We start from the raw sequence: 14,585 nt of genomic DNA on the forward strand, positions 1-14,585 counted from the left end.
TAAAAAATAAAAAAATTGGGGCATGTATAGTTGAATTCACATATGTTGAATGCATGTTTGATATGATTCAACTATATAACTATATATCTTTATATCAACTATTCAACTATATAACTATTCAACTATACAACTTTATATCAACTCATTTGAAAACATAGATGAATGGGCTAAAAATCTCAGGGAAAAATATAAATTCTCAAAAATTGGCCCAAGAAGACCAACAGAAACACCCACTAAAATAGAAAAGATAGTTAGAGGTCCATCTACCAACCAGCTCTCCCTCCTTATCATCTTGGACACAAGTCCTTTGTAGTTATATAGGCAAGTTCTGGGGCTTCCCTGATGGCTCAGCAGGTAAGGAATCCACTTGCAATGCAGGAAATGCAGGGGACACGGGTTTGATCCTTGGGTTGGGAATTCCGATCCCCTGGAGGAGGGCATCACAAGCCACTTCAGTATTCTCACCTGGAGAATCCCATGGACAGAGGAACCTGGTGGGCTACAGTTCATGGGGTTGCAAAGAGTAGCTCAGCTGGTAAGGAATCCACCTGCAATGAAGGAGATCTGGGTTTAATTCCTGGGTTGGGAAGATCCCCTGGAGAAGGGAAAGGCTACCCACTCCAGTATTCTGGCCTGGAGAATTCCATGGACTGTATAGTCCATGGGGTCACAAAGGTGAATCCGACATGACTGAGTGACTTTCACACAAAGTGACTTGGGCTCCAAAATCACTGAAAATGGTGACTGCAGCCATGAAATTAAAAGATGCTTGCTTCTTGGAAAAAAAAGCTATGGCCAACCTAGACAGCATATTAAAAAGCAGAGACATTACTTTGCCTACAAAGGTCCATCTAATCAAAGCTATGCTTTTTCCAGTAGTCATGTACGGATGTGAGAGTTGGACCATAAAGAAGGCTGAGCACCAAAGAATTGATGCTTTTGAACTGTGGTGTTGGAGAAGACTCTTGAGAGTCCCTTGGACTGCAAAGAGATCAAATCAGTCAATCCTAAAGGAAATCAACCCTGAATATTCACTGGAAGGATTCATGCTGAATCTGAAGCTCCAAAACTTTGGCCACCTGATGCGAAGAACTGACTCATTGGAAAACACCTTGATGCTGAGAAAGATTGAAGACAGGAAGAGAAAGGGATGACAGAGGATGATGAGATGGTTGGATGGCATCACCAACTCAGTGGACATGAGTTTGAGCAAGCTCCGGGGGTTGGTGATGGACAGGGAGGTCTGGCGTGCTGCAGTCCATGGGGTTGCAAAGAGTCAGACACACCTGAGTGACTGAAATGACTGAAAGTGACTGAGCACACAGGCAAGTTCTGCCAAGTGTCAGGGAAGAGCTCACTGACATATTTTAGAACATAGAAGAAATATGGGGACCCTCCAATCTTATTTTGTAAGGCTATCCTATCAAGACAAGAAAATGCAATTATGGGCTGATATCACTTATGAATATAGAGGTAAAAACTATAAAAAATAAACTAGAAAATTGAATCTAATGGTATATTTTAAAAGTTCATCTTGATTAACCAAGATTTATTTGAGAAATTCAAGTTTGGGGATGAATGTTACTATCAATATAACTTACTGTATGTACTGATTAGAGGAGAAAATCATTCATTGGATACTGGGAAGACATTTGCTAAAATGCAACATCTTTTCATGATCAAAAACTCTAGAAATAGAAGGAATATTCACATAAGTATACAGGAAATATACTTAATGGTGAATCTTTAGAAACATTGTCATTAAGCAACACATGGATGCCTGCTTTAGCTACTGATAATTACAATTCTAGTGAGAACCTGGCCAATGCAATATGAGAGAGAGAAATATTGGACATGAATATAGAATTTATAGAATGGTATTATTAGAAACACGAAAACACTGTCTCTCCATCTCCCTTGCTGTCAGTAACACTTAAAAGAGCACATAAAAAAATACTAGATTTATTCTTCTATCAGTTAAATGTAAGGATTATCTCTACAAAGATACATATACATTATGGTGAACTAATGCAGTTTGTTTAACCAGGTCCTCACTGATGAATTTTGGGTTTCTTTTGTTTCTTTACTATTGTATCTGAGGGATGCATTTCCAGATTTTTGCATTGCTAGATTAAAAACAGCCCAGATGTCTTTCAACAGGTAAATGAATAAGCCAACGGTGGTTTGCTTTGCATTCCAAACCAAGGCACATCTCAGCAATAAAAAAGGATATTGGTACACATTACATCTTGGATGTAACTAAGGAATTATGTTGAATGAAAAGAGCCAATCCTAAAAGACTACATAATGTATCATTCCCTTTACAGACAGATTAGTGATTACAGTGGTTTAGGGATGGGATGGGGGTAGGGTGGGTAGAGGGTGGGAGGTAGGTGGGAGTGGTTATAAAAAGGCAAAGGGGGAAAAAAGCTGGTTAATACTACAAATATCATCAAATCTAAGAAACTTGAATATTATTTTTATTCATACAAAAGCAGAGAGGGGTTTCCCTGATGGTCCTGGGACTGGGACTCTGTGCTCCCAGTGCTGGGGCCCAAGTTTGATCCCTGATTAGAGAACTGGATCCCACATGCTGCAACTAAGACCCGGCCCAGCCAAATAAATAAATATTTTTTGAAAAAGCAAAGATAATAATTCTTTTGGTGACGGAGCTCTTCATTGTTTTGACTGTGGTGGTGGATATATGAACCTGAATGTGATAAAATTTTATAGGACTAAATACACACACATATATACATGCGTATATATACACTAAATATATATAGACTAAATACACACACAAATAAGTACAAGTGGGAAATCTGTATAAGATGAATGGATGGAGTCTTTGTCAATATCTTAACTGCGATATTGTACTATGTAGCTTTTCAAAGTGTTATCAATGGGGAAACCGAATAGAGATTACATAGGATCTCTGTGTACTATTTCTTTATTTCTTTGGCTGCACCGTGTCTTAGTTGTGACATGAGTGATCTTTCAGTTGTGACATACAAACTCTTAATTGTGGCATGTAGAATCTAGTTCCCTGATCAGGGATCGAACCTGAGCCCCTTGAATTGGGAGCACAGAGTCTTAGCCACTGGACCATCAGGGAAGTCCCTGTGTACTATTTCTTACAGCTATAATTTACAATATTATTACAACTATTATTTCTTAAAATTATCTCAAAATATAAATAAAATTTTAAAAAATCACTTCAAGTTAAAGAAGGTATATATACTCTTCAATTTTTATATTTTTCTTGTATTGCCCTCCTGAGGTGCTGCTTCAGTGTGTACTCCTAACCACAATAAAGCATGTGAAATTTCCTTTGTTGTTGTTCAGTCACTAAGTTGTGTCCGACTATGTGGTCCCATGGACCACAGCACACTAGGCTTCCTTGTCCTTCCCTGTCTCCCTGAGTTTGCCCAAATTCTGCTTGGTGGGTTCTATTTTTACTCTCCCATTAAAGATGTGAAAACTGAAGCTTAAGAAAGACTTAGCCATTTGCTTAAAGTCAGAATCCAGGCTTAAACCCAAGCTCTTTGATGCTTAAGGCTATGCTCTTATCATTCTATTAAATTGTCACTCTGCTTGGTTAAAATAGCATTATTTTAAATTATTATACATTATTAAATTAACATTATCTACATGCTATTTATAAGAGAAAAGCCAAGGCAAAAATATATACATAAAATCTGAAAATAAAGGGTTGGAAATGATAACAAAAATGAAAGGAGACAGGGACCATACTATTAATATCTGTGTTACGTGATGCACACAAAGCAACTTTGAAAACAGTGCATATGATAGAATTCTGTTTATGTCAACAAAAATTAACGTGTGTGTTGATGATGTGGAATTAGTGGTGGCATGTAGTGGGTATGCATATAGATTGTTGAAGTTATTGTATGGTGTTATTTTATTTGTGTAATTAAAAATGATTTTTTAAAAAATATAAGGAAAAAACATGATTCCTGATCTTTAGGAGTTAATATGTTTAGCTAGGGAATAGGTAGGGGCCCAACTCTTTGTAATGTAAACCAAAAGAGAAACTAGGAAGAGAGGTTATGTGCCTTGTAGGATGAATACAAAACTAAGCCTTAAAAGTGGCGATAAACTGAGGTGTCATCAAGCACTTTCTCCCATCAAATGGTTTGATAATTCTCCCTTCCCACTGAGGATTGAGAAAGGGGGAGATCAGGAGGCAATATACAAAAAGGACAGTGTCAGCCACGTGTCTCTGTTTCAAAACAAAGAGATGTTTTTGATCAGAAAGAAAAATGAAAAAACAAAAACAGCTCAACTTCTCTTGTTTCATCCAAACTTGGTTGTCCATCCCTTCACAGTTACCAAGACAACAGCAGCTCTCCTCCTTCTTTTGGATCTGTTTCCAAGCTGAGAACAATAAATATAAAAGATCAGAAAGAGGGAAAAGCAACGAGTCATTCAAGGCATTCGAATTATTCACCCTGGAGAAGAGAATGCTAGGAGGTGCCAATTATATTGTTTTGGTCTATTAAAGGTTACTACGATGTAAGTAGTTTTCTGCCGGGGCCCAAGATAAAGTCAGATTTAACTAGAAGGAATAGCTTTAGGGGAAAAGTTCCTGGTAAAAAGTTCTGTGGGGCTGCTTTTCCTCTTTCAAAGTAGATTTATGGGGAGGCACTGGAATCTTGTATACTGCAGTGGTTGTCATCATTTTGAAAAATTCTTGATTGGTAAAAACACCATACCACAACAACAGCACACACCGGCCACACAGTACTTCGGTTCAGTTCAGTTCAGTTGCTCAGTCGTGTCCGACTCCTTGCGACCCCATGAATCTCAGCACGCCAGGCCTCCCTGTCCATCACCAATTCCCGGAGTTCACTCAGACTCACATCCATCAAGTCAGTGATGCCATCCAGCCATCTCATCCTCTGTTGTCCCCTTCTCCTCCTGTCCCCAATCCCTCCCAGCATCAGAGTCTTTTCCAATGAGTCAACTCTTCGCATGAGGTGGCCAAAGTACTGGAGTTTCAGCTTTAGCATCATTCCTTCCAAAGAAATCCCAGGGCTGATCTCCTTCAGAATGGACTGGTTGGACCTCCTTGCAGTCCAAGGGACTCTCAAGAGTCTTCTCCAACACCACAGTTCAAAAGCATCAATTCTTCGGTGCTCAGCTTTCTGCACAGTCCAACTCTCACATCCATGCATGACCACTGGAAAAACCATAGCCTTGACTAGACGGACCTTTGTTGGCAAAGTAATGTCTCTGCTTCTGAATATGCTGTTGAGGTTGGTCATAACTTTCCTTCCAAGGAGTAAGCATCTTTTAATTTCATGGCTGCAATCACCATCTGCAGTGATTTTTGAGCCCCCCAAAATAAAGTGTGACACTGTTTCCACTGTTTCCCCATCTTTTCCCCATGAAGTGATTACTCTGTGAGTTTTTATATTTAAGTATAAAATACCACTCAGAGTTTTATGTTTATTATCTCGATTAATACTTGAGACAGTCCTAGAGGAAGAGACCATTATTATTCCCATTTTATTGACAAGAAAACAGAAAGAAGAGGGAGGGGATATATGTATACATATAGCCGATTCACATTGTTGTACATCAGAAGCTAACACAACATTGTAAAACAATTATATTCCAATTTAAAAATTAATAAAAAAAAAACAGAGAGTTGGAGAACTTAGCAACTTGCCTGAGGTCACACAGTTGATGAATGGCAGAGTCGGTATCTGAATGCAGGAAATATATTCTTAACCCGGAATGGTTTCTCATGATAGATAATTTCTCTCTTGAAATCCAATTCTGTTGGGCTCTTGGAAGGAATCCTGTAAAGTCCTTGCAGACTTAGGTTCTAATCTTACTTATTCATTCATTGAGTCATTTGTTAATAACTATTTATTGAATGCCTACTATACGCAATCCCTAGCTAGGCACTGGGGATGCAGAGGAGAGCAGGATGGACCACGGTCTCTCATGGCTTATAGTCTAGGAAAATACCGCAGACCAAACAAATGAATATGATGATTTCAAGTCCTAGTAAATGCTATGAAGGAAACAAACTGGGCAATGATATATGGAATATAGGGTGGAGAATGGAAGACAGGCTGCTTTAGGAAGGTCGATTGGGGAAGACCTTTCTAAGGAGGTGATGATTTGAGTTGAGATCTGGGTGATAGGAAGGAGCCATGTGCAGACCTGGGAGAAGAACCTTTCAGCCAGAGGGGCAGCAAATATACATTTGGGAACAAGTTTAAAGGTTGGACAGTGGGGTTAGAACATAGTGAACCTGGGTAGGCTAGGCATTGGAGCCTGGAGGGGTAGCTATAGATGAGCTTGGTTTGAAAGGCAAGGCCACCACGTGGGGTTGTGGATCTGCTACTGTTATCTAGAAGGTGGAGGCCATGAATGCTGCAAAGCCTTTTACCATGTACAGGACAGCCCCCACCAAAAGAACTGTTGTGTTATTGTTATTCAGTCTGTAAGTCATATCTGACTCTTTGCACCCCCGTGGACTGCAGCACACCAGGCTCCTCATGTCCTTCACCAAATCCCAGAGTTTGCTCAAATTCACATCCATCGAGTCACTGATACTATCTAACCATCTCATCCTCTGCTTCCCCCTTTTCCTTTCCCTTCAATCTTTCCCAGCAAAAGAATCATCCTCCCCTAAGCGTCCAAAGTGTCAAGGTTGAGAAACCTTGATCTCTGTATATAAATCCTGACCTCTATATACAAGGGGCCATGAGTTTTAGCAAACTCCAGGAGATAGTGAAGGACAGGGAAGACTGGAATGCTGCAGTCCCTGGGGTCTCAAAGTGTTGGACATGACTGAGTGACTGTGCAACACGACCCATTTACTCATCTCACCAAAATTTCTCCTCAGAGCACCACTGTAAAAACAGATAAGAGATGAAGAGATGATTGGTCTTATTTTGCAGAAACCAGATTATGCTGCATGAGAACTAACATTCCTCAGGAGCCAGAGTGAATCAGTTATTGAATAATTGCCTGGGAGCCTCCCAAGATCTAAGTCTGGGATCTCCCCAGCAGTTGAGGGAGATTAATAGAACTATTAATAAAATCACACCATGCTAAGGAAGGGGGCTATTTGAGCCTCCAAGGAGTGGCTGGGACCTTGGAAGATTATAACTCATGATGTTCACCAGTTTCTTCCCCGGTTGCCCTGAGACTGGTGTATGTCTCATTCCAGGTTCACGCTGGTCTGGCGTTACTGACAAACTTTGGAAAGGGCTGACATAGGTAAAATGCTTTGTTTTAAATATGTAGCTGTTTTCTTGGTATCTCTCCACAGGCTGGAAAAGGACTCATTCTTTTGAGGTAATCTGGAGCCAAATGAACTGAAACTTTTTTCAAAAGGAGGAGATGTGATGGTATGAGAGCAAAAGAAGACCGAAAGTAAAATTCCTTTTGTTTGATTTGATGGTGTGGGTGAGCAGCCTTGGGAACAGTGAACACACCTCCTCCTCTTGTTTGTGTGAGTGACTTTCCCGACTGAGACACAGTAACACCCAGAGGAAATCATCTAACTGTTATTGGTAATTAAATGGAGAATGTCAAGTCTCCCAGAGGACCATTGCTCATTGGAGAAGTGGAGAGCCATTTCTGTTTGCAGTTACTTACTGGTGGAAAAGTAAAATGAGCCCTGTTTTGATGAAGTGTCCTGGTGCTAGTGAAACATTCCATGAAGGGCATTGTCTCCAAGACTTACTGAATCCATTCTACTGAACCATAAAGCTAAGTTAAAAAAAAAAATCTTGACAGTTTATAGGGGAGAGAGAATGAGAGAGAGAGAGAGATTAACATGGACAAATAATTTTTCAAAGGCTTGCCATATGCCAAGTTTGGTTATATGGATGCAATGGTGAAACAAGGGGTCTTGGGCAATGACTTTGGATGTCTGAGCCATGCAGTTTCTGTCGTGTGTCCATGCTCAGTTGCTAAGTCGTGTCTGACTCTTGCGACCCATGGACTGTAGCCTGCCAGGCTCCTTTGTCCATGGGATTCTCCAGGCAAGAACCCTGGAGTGGGTTGCCATTTCCTCCTTCAGGGGGTTTTCTCGACCCAGGGATCAAACTCATATCTCCTGTGTCTCCTGCATTGCAGGCAGATTCTTTACTGCTGAGTTACCTAGGAAGCTCACAGTTTCTGTTACAACTACTCAGTTCTGTTGTCATAATGTCAACTTAAAGAAAAACACATAACATGATAATTGTGAATTTAAGTTTTTATTCATGATCTTACTGAGGACCACAGCCTGGGAGACAACTCTGAAGAACTGCTCTGAAGAGAGAAAGGAGAAGCTAGTTTATATGTGTTTTTTTTTTTTTGCTAAGAAATACATGCAGTCAAAAGTATTGTTGTTCAGTTGCTAAGTCGTGTCTGACTCTGCAACCCCATGAACTGCAGGACACCAGGCTTCCCTGTCCTTCCTTATCTCCCTGAGTTTGCTCAAACTCATGTCCATTGAGGCCATGATGCCATCCAACCATCTCATCCTCTGTCACCCCTTCTCTTGCCCTCAATCTTTCCCAGCATCAGGGTCTTTTCTAATGAGTCAGTTCTTTGCATCAGGTGGCCAAAGTATTGGAGCTTCAACTTCAGTATCAGTCCTTCCAATGAATATTCAGGGTTGGTTTCCTTTAGGATTGACTGGCTTAATCTCCTTGCTATCTAAGGGACTCTCAAGAGTCTTATCCAGCACCACAGTTCAAAAGCATCAATTTTTTAGGACTCAGCAAAAGTACATATCTTGGTAAAAGACTGAAAGTTGCTCAGTTGTGTCTGACTCTCTGCAACCCCATGGACCATAGCCCACCAGGCTTCTCTGTCCATGGGATTCTCCAGGAAAGAATACTGGAGTGGGTTGCCATGTCCTCCAAAAGCCTGGAGGCTTCCCTGTAAACAGCGAGTAAAGTAGGTGACTGAGGTGTAGAGTGTGTTCTATTCTTAGAGTCCTCAATAAGAGCTGTTTTTAAAAAAATGCAAGATGAATTATTAATAGTTCTAGAGATCTGCTATATGGTGTATTGCCTATTATCAGCAATATTATATTGTGCACTTAAAACTTGGTTAAGATGAAAATCTCATGCTCATGGTTCTTAATACACATACACACAGAAGATTTGAAAGGCAGTAGATGGGTTGCTCAAATGTATACTGAAATCACTTGATACAGTGGCAGGATTTGGAATGGAGAGCAGAATGGTACACCCGGATAGTGAGAGAAGAGGGTGGCTATGAATGAGTAGGTAACTATGGTGTGAATGTAGGGAGAGTCAAATCTGGGCAACATTGTTGATTCCTCTCTTTTCCTCACTGTGCACACTAAGTCACTTCAGTCATGTCTGACTCTACAACCCTATGGACTGTAGCCCTCCAGGATCCTCTATCTGTGGGATTTTCCAGGCAAGAATACTTGGTGGGTTGCCGTGCCCTTCTCCAGGGGATCTTCCCAATCAAGGGATTGAACCCAAGTCTCTTACATCTTCTGCATTGGCAGGCGTTTTTTTTTTTTTTTTTAATACTGGCACCACCTGGGAAGCTCAAAAAGTACAGCTTTGAACGTGCTTGTGTAAGTTGCTTAGTTGCGTCCAACTCTTTGTGACCCCATGGACTGTAGTCTGCCAGGCTCCTCTGTCCATGGGATTCTCTAGGCAAGAGTACTGGAGTGGGTAGCCATACTCTTCTCCAGGGAATCTTCCTGACCCAGAGATCCAACCTGGGTCTCCTGCAGTGCAGGCAGATTCTTTACTGTCTGAGCCACCAGGGAAGCTCCAGCTTTACCATTATGGTAACCAGCCAAAATCTAATTTTGACCCTGTTCAAACCATTACCCACACTATAGTGGATCTTTTTAAAATTATGAATCTTATCACAAAGACCTTTCAATGACTTTCAATTGCTCTTAGAATAAAATATTTGTCTGAAATTGTATTTGTGTTCAAAGTAGTTGATGTCCTTCCCTAGCAGAGGATTCTACTTCCCTACCTTTCTGATGATAAACTTGGTTATGTGACTTGAAGGGATACCCGCCCCCCCCCCCCCCACCCATGTAAGAGGATCATATGTTCCTACCTTATTGAACACAAAAGTGACTTGCTTTGGTTAGTGGAATGAGGGTCAACATGATATGTGTTATTTCTAAGCAGAAGGTTTAAGAGCTCTTTATTTTTCTCTCTTCCATTTTTATAAGGCTGGCATCAGCCCAGATAAAGGCTGATTCATCAGGCATGAAGGCAACATGAAGACAAGACCCACAATGGACATACAGCATGAGCTGAAAATAGATATCTGGCTGTTGTAAGCCATTGATATTTATTACTATGGCAAAACGTAATGTGATCTGTAAGGCTCTGAATGATTTAATGGTTTGGTCCAAGTTCTCCAGCGTATCTCTCAAACATTTCCCCCTTTACCTGAGTAACTGCTATTTTTCTTCCAGATCCCAGCTTAAATGTCACTTCCCCCAGAAAAGTCTTTTATAACTCTCCCTTCCCCCACAACATGGGACTAATTTAGATCACCTATTAGTCTACCTCGTAACATCTTGTCCATTTCCTCCATATCACTCAAATGCAGTCTATAATATTTTCTGAGCATGATAATCTGCTTACCTCAGGAGAATGTAAGTTCAGAGGAAACAGAAATTATGTCTGTTGCCTGGTATACAGTAAGAACTCAATATTTTTTGATCAAAGGGGCAAATCTGACTCTAGATCACACATGAGTGAAGAAGCCAGAGAGTTTGAGGTATCAAATGTAGAGAGATGAGTGGAAATAAAGAAGGATCCAGTGAAGACAGAAACAGGTTGTGAGAAGGGTGGTGCATGGAGAAGTGACCAAAGACAAATGGTCACGGGGAGAGTGTAACTAGGCAGGACCCTAGGAGGCCTTCCCAGAATAGACCCTCACCCATGTCTTCCACCTGCCTTTTGTCTGTAGAAAAACTTTAGAGAAACAATAAATTTAATCAGAGAAGTGAGAAAATAAGAGAAAGGAAGACAATAATACTTTAGCCATTAAACAAAGTCAAGGACCTTTAGTTCCTCCTCAAGGAGGAGCTAGTGGTAAAGAACCTGCCTGCCAATGCAGGAGATGCAAGTTTAATCCCTGGGTCGGGAAGATCCCCTGGAGGAGGGCATGGCAACCCACGCCAGTATTCTTGCCTGGAGAATCCCAGAGGATTCTGGGGATTCCTCAGACAGAGGAGCCTGGCGGGTTACAGTCCATGAGGTCACAAAGAGTAAGACAAGACTGAAGCAACTTAGCATGCATATGCAATGCAAGGACTATAGTTAATATTCTGAGCCATGTCCCTTGAGCTGTTTTGCAGATATTGAAACTCCAGGCCAGGTGGGAGAAGTTAACTTTATGCTGCCCACAGGCTCATAGACCAGTTAGAACCAGAAGGTTGATGATACTGACTTCCAATTACCTCACCACCAACTAACCAGAAGAATGTCCAGGAGTGAATCATGTCCTGCTCCTTGAACACTATAAGACTCCTCACCACCCCCTCCAGAGGGGGACACACAGTTTTGAAGGCATTATCCTGCTGTGGCCCCATTTGCCCGGCAAAGCAGTAAAGCTACACTTTTCTACTTCATGTAAAACTCTGTCTCCATATTTGTATATGGCACTCGACCAGAGGTTGAGTTTCTGAAACAAGAGGGCCTCTTATAAGATGCCAGTTGCCATTTCTACAGGAAGGGAGGTAGCCATTCAGGGCAAAGAGTGGACTTGTACACTAACCTTCCATCCCGTCTCTCCCCGTTCTTTCTCTCATTTTGTGTTTCCCATTTCATCAACTTGTTGAGCATCTTCTAGATGTTGAGTTATTATTAGGGATTCAGTTACTAAATAAATCAGTTCTTAGTTTCATACTCTTACCCAGCTGAAGAAGACAGGATATGAACCCAATACTTTTAAGAGTGATAGGTGAATTCTTCAAAAGAGAAATTTGGGGACTTTCCTGGTTGTCCAGTGTTTAAGAATCCACTTGCCAATGCAGGGAACATAGGTTCAATCCCTGGTCTGGGAAGATCCACATGCTTTGAGGAAACTGAGCCCACGGGCTGCAATTACTTAAGCCCGTATGTCCTAGAGCCCACTGCAGTGAGATGCTCACGAACCACAAGTAGAGAGAAGCCCTTGCTTGCCGCAACTAGACAAAGCCTGAGAGCAGCAGTGAAGACCCAGCACGACCAAAAATAAATACATAAATAGAGGGATTCAGAGGCCATGGGAAATTCCATAGAGAAAGCTACGTTTACCTTCCCTGTCTCTGCTTCTTCTATTCTTTGTTTGCAATGCTCTCAGCTTGTCCAAATTTTACCCATTCTTCACTTCAGGAAGTACTTTATTTAACAGGACCACAATCCTGTGGTCACAGAATTTCTTTACTAACCTACCAATCATCATGAGATGCTATAGTCCAGGATCACTCAAGATAACAGTATTCTTTTGTCTAGATCCCCTTAACCCTCATGTGAAGAATTACAGGTATTTTCTTTGGGATGTTGTCAGTATACACAGGGATGGAGAGAGCCAAGAGGGTATGGGTAGGGCTCTGACAGCATCAGCTATACTTCCCCATTGCCTCATATTGAATCCCATAACCAACCCTTCCTTCTCTTCCCCTACCCCACTGTGTTTTGATGGAACTATGTGCCTTTAGTATATCCCACCTTATCTTGTGTGTTCATGTTTTTCTTTTACTTTCCTGTAAGCTCCTGGAGGCAGGAACCATGTCTGATTCATCTTTTTATCCTCCCCATGGCTTAACAGAGGTCCTGTCACAGAGAATCTATTTACTCAATAAATGTTCACAGAATTGTATTGTGGGGGATACCACTGCTCCCCAGGGCACTATTAAGTCAGGTCCATTCTTTTCTAACATCATGAAAAGCTATTATCACAACATTGTCATTGATTCAGAGAATCCATCTCCAGAATTTTATCTATTAAATTTTTTTAAATTTTAATCAAAGGAATATACATACATAGTGATGAGTCGTATAATACAGACACACTTATTGACAAAAAGCAACAGCTTTTCACCTACCTGCAGTCTTCTCTCCAGAGGTAACTTTGTTTCTGTTTATTGCCACCAAAACTCTAAATAATACACTTAGATCTCTATTTTTTGGTTTATCTGCTGCAGGCAATTTTTAATCTCTTCTTTTCTAAAAAGGATGAGAATTTAGTTCAGGTAAAAACACTCCCCCTTCTATCCTTCTCCTCCCAATAGTTAGTCATTTGCTTTTAGTTCCTTAAAAATTGCCTTTGTTACTGTCTATAATATAGTTTAAATGCTATTCTCTATCCTCCCATTTCTTATTTCATCAGTGTTATTTTCCTGCATTCTTTGTGAGATGAGGACATTACTGCTTCCTTTCCTTTTTCCTTCTGTCTCCGCTTATCCTCCTATCTCCCATCCCCTGACTGCTCCCCTGCTATTTTCATATTGCCAAGATGGTTAACAGCTACATCCTGTTCTTCAAACACAGTCAAATTCTTCACCAATAGGTTGACACTAAAAACTAAACACAAACCAGTATCCTCATTACTACGATGACTTAATTATCATTCATGCCTGGACCAAGGGTTGAATTACAGCTACATGTTTTTCCCTGTCAATCTAAAGTCACAGCCCTTGGATTGCTCAAATAAGAACGACAAAAGCATTGAGGTTTAAAGATTTCCTATTCTTAACATCAGTTTGTTTAAAATCATGCCACATTTAATTAGTTTGATATTTATACCATGACTTTCTTATAATTTTTAAAGCCTGGAGTTTCTAATTGTCCATTTAAATTGATGCCAAAAACATGCTGTTCCTTTATTGTGTCTTCAGCTTTTCCATTCTGTCTATTACCGCGTGTATTTCTCTGGTACACCCCCTCTTCTAACACCTCATGAAGGGAATGGGATGTGGAAAGACTGGGGACACTCTGTGTGCCATGTTGAACCACAAGCTTCTCTCCATTTTTGAAATTTATTTTAAAATATATTGTGGGCTTCCCTGGTGGTCCAGTGGTTAAGAATCCACTGGGGACACAGATTCGATCCCTGGCCTAGGAAGATCCCACCTACTGTGGAGCAACTAAATCTGCATTCTACACTACTGGGCCTGTGTGCTGCAGCTACTGAAGCCCACACGCCCTGAAGTCTGTGCTCTGCAACAAGAGAAGCCACTGCGACGAGACGCCCGTGCATCGCAACTAGAGAGTAGCCCCTGCTCGCTGCAACGAGAGAAAGCCTGAACGCAGCAACGAAGACTCAGCACGGCCAAAGATAAATAAATAAAAAATTGTAAAATATAATATTATTAAGTTTGATTGTGACCAAGAATGATTACAGGTTCTGAATGATTCTCATGCCGTATAACTATTCTCTCTTGTTGGACCTTCTCATATTTTCAGTTCTGGTTTTCTTTGCACCTTCATCTTCTTATCAATAAAGAGGGGATAATCCATCAACAAAATGGGGATAAGAAATTTAAATGATATCACAGGAAAAATGACTACAAAGTGTAATTCTTTGCCTTTTTGGTGGGGAAA

General features: G+C 40.8%; 1 long non-coding RNA gene across 2 annotated transcripts in view; it reads left to right on the forward strand.

Moving 5' to 3' along the window:
- The window catches only part of LOC133238411 (uncharacterized), a 62,008-nt gene extending 54,333 nt beyond the window's left edge, over positions 1-7,675 (forward strand). The window contains exons 5-6 of one of the 2 annotated variants that reach the window (XR_009733524.1): positions 4,350-4,536; positions 7,316-7,675. This is a non-coding gene — a long non-coding RNA (uncharacterized LOC133238411). The remainder of the gene's footprint in view (positions 1-4,349; positions 4,537-7,315) is intronic. The other variant, XR_009733525.1, reaches the window with a different exon arrangement.
- Positions 7,676-14,585: the final 6,910 nt, after the last annotated feature.

This window comes from Bos javanicus, chromosome 25 (genome assembly GCF_032452875.1).
Source record: "Bos javanicus breed banteng chromosome 25, ARS-OSU_banteng_1.0, whole genome shotgun sequence".
NCBI classification, from domain to species: Eukaryota; Metazoa; Chordata; class Mammalia; order Artiodactyla; family Bovidae; genus Bos; species Bos javanicus.